Genomic DNA, 6,572 nt, shown 5'->3' on the forward strand with positions numbered 1-6,572 from the left:
GCCCCTCTCCCACCCCAGGGGAGACATCCCCAGGTCTGGCAGCTCCCAGATCCAGACACTGTCCCCTACAGACAGAAGGTTCATGGGACACCTCCTTCCTACTTGTTGCTGCTGAGCTCTGCCAGCAGGAGCAGGGCTGGAGCTCCGCTGCTCCCTTTCTCTCTTCAATTCTTTATGGCACTGCATCTTTAATAGCTTTACAGAGCCCATTTAATGTGCTCCGAGACATGAAGTGCTGTCTAATCAGCACATTTAGGAGAATTGCCCACATCCTGGTCTCTCTGCCATAAAACAGTGCCCACAGAAGCATCTGTAATTAATGCTTTTTTTTCGCTCACTCGCTCTCTCTCCTCCTGAATCAATTTATAAAGCACGGACTTCCTCTGAGCTGGAGCTTTTAGGCTGTTTTACTCCGGCATCCGAGGTGACTAGGCAGCACTCGTCAATTAAGCAGCTGTGTATAATGGATGCTTCAGAGTAAAAAACACAGCCTGATTCCCAGAAATGATCAATGAGGATTTTTCCTCACAAAAACACACGCTCACACACACACACACTGGGCTCCTCTTCCCCTCCCAGGGTTGAAAGAGGCCACCGAGAAGGGGGAAAAAGGAAAAGGGGGTGGGGGTGTAAAAAAAGCAGCTCTTTTCTCCTGCCTTTGAAAGGTAAAAGATAAAACGGGGTGAGAATTAGGGACAGGGCTAATTGCTATAATCCGCCTAATCGCCCGGCTGAGGTGGAGACCTGCTTGCTGTCACCTGGAGCCATGTGAGGTCCCCGGGGGAAGGAGATGAGTGGATGGCAAGGGCTGGGCATGGCCTATGGGGGCAGGTGGGGGCTGTGCCAGGACCCCAAGTTATTCATCATCCCCATCCCAATCCCCATCCCCATTTTCGTCCTACCCCATCCCCATCCCATCCCTACCCCCATCTCTATCCTTATCTCTATCCCATCCACACATCCCACCCAGTCCATTTCCCCCCCTGGGGCTGCTCAGAGAAAGTTAGCACGTTTTATGGTGTGAGCCAGAGGCAGCATCTAATTGAGAACAAGCAAATAAAAGGGGAGAGGAAGGCTCCTTCCTTCCGTCTGAATGGCAGAGGAATAAACAGGCGCTGCCTTTGTGCCTCCTGTTTGATTTTGGGAGACTTCAAAGCTGCTCTGCTCCCACTGTATAGGGGCTGGCTGCATTTGCTCTTTTTCCCCTGGGATCAAAGCCCCACAGCAGGGGGTCACCCATAAATGCTTGTAAAGCTCAGCAGTGCATGACGCCAGCCCTGGCCCCCTCCTCTCCCAAGGAAGCCAAACCCACTCTTGGCATTACCCCCAGCCCATGTACCCAATGCCAGAGATGTGATGGGTGCCCACTGTATGGGCAATCACTGTCCAAGAGAAATGAATGGGGCATCTCAGGTACCAGCAGGATGGGTGCCTAGATGGAGGGTGCCCAGCCTTTTTCTTTGGTTTCCAAATTGTTCCTAATAAATCCTTCCCGGGTCTGAAGCCCCCAGAGCCCAACCTCGTGCTCGCCCCGACCTTTATTGCACCAGGGATGCTGGTGCCTCCGCCTCTGTCTGCCCTCTGCTCTGAGCCTCCATAACCGGATTTATGGCTGAAGGCTGGAATATATCACATGGGGACAGAGCTGTTCGTATGCTGTATACATCTTCATTCATCTTCCTGCTGCATTCGCAGTGCCCAAGACATTGGGAAGGCAACCCCACATCCAAACAGGATGGGATGGCGATGGGCTCCTTCCACCTCCTGATCCCATTGGAATAAACTGGGGATAGTGGGGCTGGACCCAGTGGGATGGGCAGGAACAGAGAGGGGCAGGTAGAGATGGGCAGCACATGGGCAAGGGTGGTCAGGGATGGGCATGATGTAGAATCATAGAATAATTAGGGTTGGAAAAGTCATCTAATGGGCATGGATGGGCAGGGATTGGGCAGGAACAGGCAGAGACTGGCAGGGATGGGCAGGGATGGGAAAGATATGGGTAAGGAAGGACAAGGGTGGGCAGGACTGGGAAGAGCATGTGTAAGGAAGGGCAGGGATGGGCAGGACACGGGCAGAGCATGTGCTCCTTTGCACCACGTCAGCATCTCCCATCGCCGCTGCCTTTCCAGAGGTCGTGGATCAGCTGTAATGACTCTTGAAGTCTGAATTTGTTTGCCCGAGGCAGTCTGCTGAAAATTAATATGCACAGTGGCGGGATCCTTCTTATCCAGCACGGATGTCATTTCAGGAGCTGTTTGAGTGAGGGGAACATAAACCAAAGCTGAGCATATCTGACACAGGAGCGGCGCGGGAGACAATGCTCTTATCAAGAGGAGAGACACCAACAACCGGGCTTTATACATTTTTAATAAATCATTTTAAATTCTTGACTGTCAAGAGAATTGAATCAGGTGGAAGGGAAATGCACCGGCATCCCTATTCTATCTCTGCACGGTCCTAAGCGGGCCCCCAGGACTCTGGTTGTAGAGTTAATCTGCAGCCGGTGTCCTGGGGACCCACTCAGGACTGTGCTCTGTCATGTCACCTCCCCACACACACTGGGGTTGCTGGTGCCAAGTGTTGATGCCCCCATGGAAAACGTGCCAGGTGATGTGCAGCTGCTTGGGAGATAATGCAGGCTGCCCCAGGACCCGGCTGGAAGAGAGATTTGTTGCAGATGAATAACTCACGGCATCTATAAATAAACCAGGGGGGGGGGAGAGGGGGTGGAAAAGGAAAAAGAACAAACACAGAGTGCATGAGCTTCTGCCTCTTTGACCCCCAGCACGCCAGTGCCAGCACAGAGATGCCTTGGGGTCTGGGACTGGATGGAGATGTGCATCCTGCTGTGTCTCCTTGCCCAAACTGGGTTTTTCTATACCCTGGAGCAGACCTTGGGCTGACCCTTGGTGTTCAGGGTGCTGCTGAGGCTCAGCAAAGGACAGGATGGGGGTGGTTTCTCTCCTTGGGCTCTGCTCTGGGCCATGCTGAGGACATTTCTGATGTGGGGGGTGCTGGGGAGCAAGCCCATGGCTGGATGGGGAGTAGAGGGTGGTAGATCCTCCAGCATAGCTTGGGGAAAGCCCTGCTCCTGTTCTTCCTCTTCCTCCTCCCTCTTCATCCTCCTCCTCCTTCATGCTCAGCTGCCCCATGGCCATTTCCCCTCTGTTCACAGCTCTCCATTTGCTTCCACAACAGATGTTGGTGTCTCTCCTCTAAAGAGCATTTGAATGCTGGAATCTCCCCCCCCCCCCCCCCTCCCCCCCCCCCCTTCAAGACCAGCAAACAAAAAGCTTGACATCTCCCATCAGCATCAACATCACTCACCCCAGTGCCCTGCACAGCCTGCTGCCATCCACCCAGCATCAACACCACCTCTGGAATGGAGACAAGGTGATGGCACCAGAACAGCACCACCCATCGTCCCCATAGCCCCCTCCCTGCCCTGCAGCCCTCACACCTTTTGCTGGCATGGGGCTAAACTGGTGTCCTTTGAAGATGCTGCTGGAAATAAATGGGAATGCCTTTCCTTGGGGATAGAGGTGTTTTCTGCCTTGGGATTTGCATGGTGTATGGACAGTCAAGGGTTGGACAAGGGATGGACAAGGGTTGGACAAGGGATGGACAAGGGATGGACAAGGGCAGTCCCCCCCCTGCAGCACAACAAGGAACAGAGATCCCCCAAAGCACACAAAGTGGATGTGACCTTATTAAAGTTGCCAGGTGGCAGAGGGGTGGGTGCTGCCAGCACCATAACGAGGTGCCTTAATTAACAGGAGGGAGGCACAGCCAACCCCTGGTGTCCTTCAGCCTCTCCTTTGTGTCCGGGAGGACTCTGAGCAGGGCAGGAGCCAGCGATCCCAAATATCGATGCCGGCCCCAATCAATGCTATCTCCTTTTTCCATGCCCACGAGCTCATTGATTTTTTTTTGTTGTTACCTCTCTGTTTATGTAATGTCTGAACTTTGCACAACTGAACCGTTTAATGTGCAGAAAAAGAGCCCTGTTGCCATGAAAACGGACCTGCAAATGACAGCATGAATGCTGAGATATCCCTGTTTTATTGGACCATACTGAATGTATTTTAACCTTGATAAGTCAATAACTTTTCGTACAAAAGGAACCAAAGCAGATAGGCTTTCAGAGCCTTGAATGCATTTAAACCAGAGAGTAATGGCCCGGTTTTAATCCCCTGGAAATCTTTCTCATTCTGAGGGGCCACTCATTTCCCAAGCAGACTGACATTTTGGTCAAAGAATTACAGCGTGTATTTGTCACAATGAGAGATGAAAACGTTCAGCCCTTCGGATCGCTCGCACCAGTCAGAAATAATGATATGAAATTAAAGGGACACTGTCAGCTCTCAGATCACGGGGCTGTGCACCTCGCCATGAGATCAGCCCCATGCAGATGGGATTTAAGGCTTTGGGTTCCGACGTCGATCCGGAAGATGCATTATTTATTTGTGCTGAGGTTGAAGGACTTGTAGAAATCTCTTTCCTTTGGCAGAGGTGGCATAAAAGCAAAGGAATTACATAGATGTGTTTTTAAAAGGATGTAAATGAGGAGGTCAGAACTGATGGTATCGTGATGGAGCCAGTTCTAGATGATGGGACCCTTGTATAATGACGAAGGTTGGAATAGACCTCTAAGCTCATGCAGTCACCCTGGGATCAGAATCATCATAGAATGGCCTGGATTGAAAAGGACCTCAAAGATCATCTCGTTTCATCCCCCCCTGCTACATGCAGCCTCACCATCCACCAGACCAGGCTGCTCATATCCACATCCAGCCTGGCACCCTTTCAAGTACCCGAGAGTGCCTTGGAGTGCCCCCACCATTTCCCAAGCAGAGCGAAGGTTCCTCTTTAGGCTGAATAAAAAAGCAATCCTTCTTTCTGACTCCCTAATAGCTTTGATTAAATTATCTCTGACAAATCTAAGCGCCGCTCACCAACCTATAATGGCTTTATTCTTATCTCCAGCCCGCACTGCAACATGGAGAACAGATAAATAAAGCCGCAGAGAACTTCCAGTGCTGCACAAGAACCTGCCAGAAAGACGAGCTGAAAATGTTTGAACTGAAACAAATGAATAGTATGAATAGCCCCGCTCAGGGGGGGAATTGATTCAATATAATGTATTTTCACAGGGAGGATAATACGTATTATAATTACACAGAGGCATCACTCTCTTGAAAGCCTATCTAGCTATTGTATTCATTTCTCAGCCTTCGGTGCTTGCTGGATCAGGAGTGAGGATGGGTGCAGATACCAGAGGGAATGGGAAAGGTCTGCTGGAAGGCAGAATCCTCTGAAACACCCCATGATGGGTGAGGAGGAGCTGGATGACAGCAAGAAATAGGTTGCCCTGAGCCAATGTTTGGTGGCCCTGCTAGGCAGGGGTGTTGGAACTACATGATCCTTGAGGTCCCTTCCAACCTGGGTCATTCTGTGATTCTGTGAATGGATTTGGAGATAAAGACATAATAGTAGGGACCAAGAGCAAGGGGTAAAGGTTGCAACGATCAAAGGGTGCCCATCTCATAGCTGTGAGCCTGGAGGTGTGTTGCAATGCTGACATTACACAGAACCCTCTGAAACTCCCCATGACGAGTGAGGAAGAGATAGATGACAGCAAGAAATGGGTTGCCTTGAGGGAATGGGTTTGGAGATAAAGGCTAAGAGGGACCAAGAGCAAGGGGTAAAGGTTGTAATGAACAAAGGGTGCCCATCTCATAGCTGTGAGCATGGAGGTGTGTTGCAATGCTGGTGTTACACAGCACAAAGGAGAGCTTGGGCTGTGCTGATATTACACAGGAGAGCTTTGAGGCAATGAGTGCAACCCATTGAGGAGCAGGGGAACCCAAGGGGAGCAGGGGAAGCAGTGCTTGTGCCCTTGGATAGAAAATGGCTGTGGTAGGTGGGAACCAGCTGGGCACTGAAGGTTCTCCTGCATGGGGAAGGGCTGTGGGGCACCGTGTGGGTTGAGAAGGTTGTCAGAATGACCACTGTTATATGGGGCACGTGGAGAGCCGCAGCCCCTCTCCCTTAATACCGAATAGGGTAAGAAACTTGGCGCGCCAGCTTCGAATTTTCCCGCGAAATAAAAAGCCACGTGTTCTCTAAGCCCCGCCCCCTGCCCGCAGGACGCGCGGCGGCGTCTCCATGTGAACGAGCCGGGTGTGTTGGGGGGGGGCGGGGCTTTAACCCGAGCGGGGCGCTCAGTGTCGCCGCAGCCGCCGGGCGGGACGGACGGACGGACGGACAGACACAGACAGACGGACGGACGGACGGAGGCGGCAGCAGCAGCAGCAGCTCCCCGGGGCCTCGCCCCGTATCGAGCCCGGCCCGGCCCCGCCGCCATGGAGCGCTGAGCCGGCACCCAGCGCTGCGCACAAAGGACGAGCCGCGATGCCATGGCCCCGCCGCACGCCGTGTGAACCACGGCGCTGCCCGTTTTCTTCCTATTTGGACCTTTAATTCGCTTATTTTTATTTTTTCCTTTTTTTTTCCCCTCCTTTTTGGACCTTTACATTTTCGATTTCTTGACCCGTTCGGACCTCTGCTAT

The sequence above is a fragment of the Coturnix japonica genome, chromosome 9 (assembly GCF_054131305.1).
Source record: "Coturnix japonica strain WE chromosome 9, WE-NBRP24, whole genome shotgun sequence".
In the NCBI taxonomy this organism is placed as follows: Eukaryota; Metazoa; Chordata; class Aves; order Galliformes; family Phasianidae; genus Coturnix; species Coturnix japonica.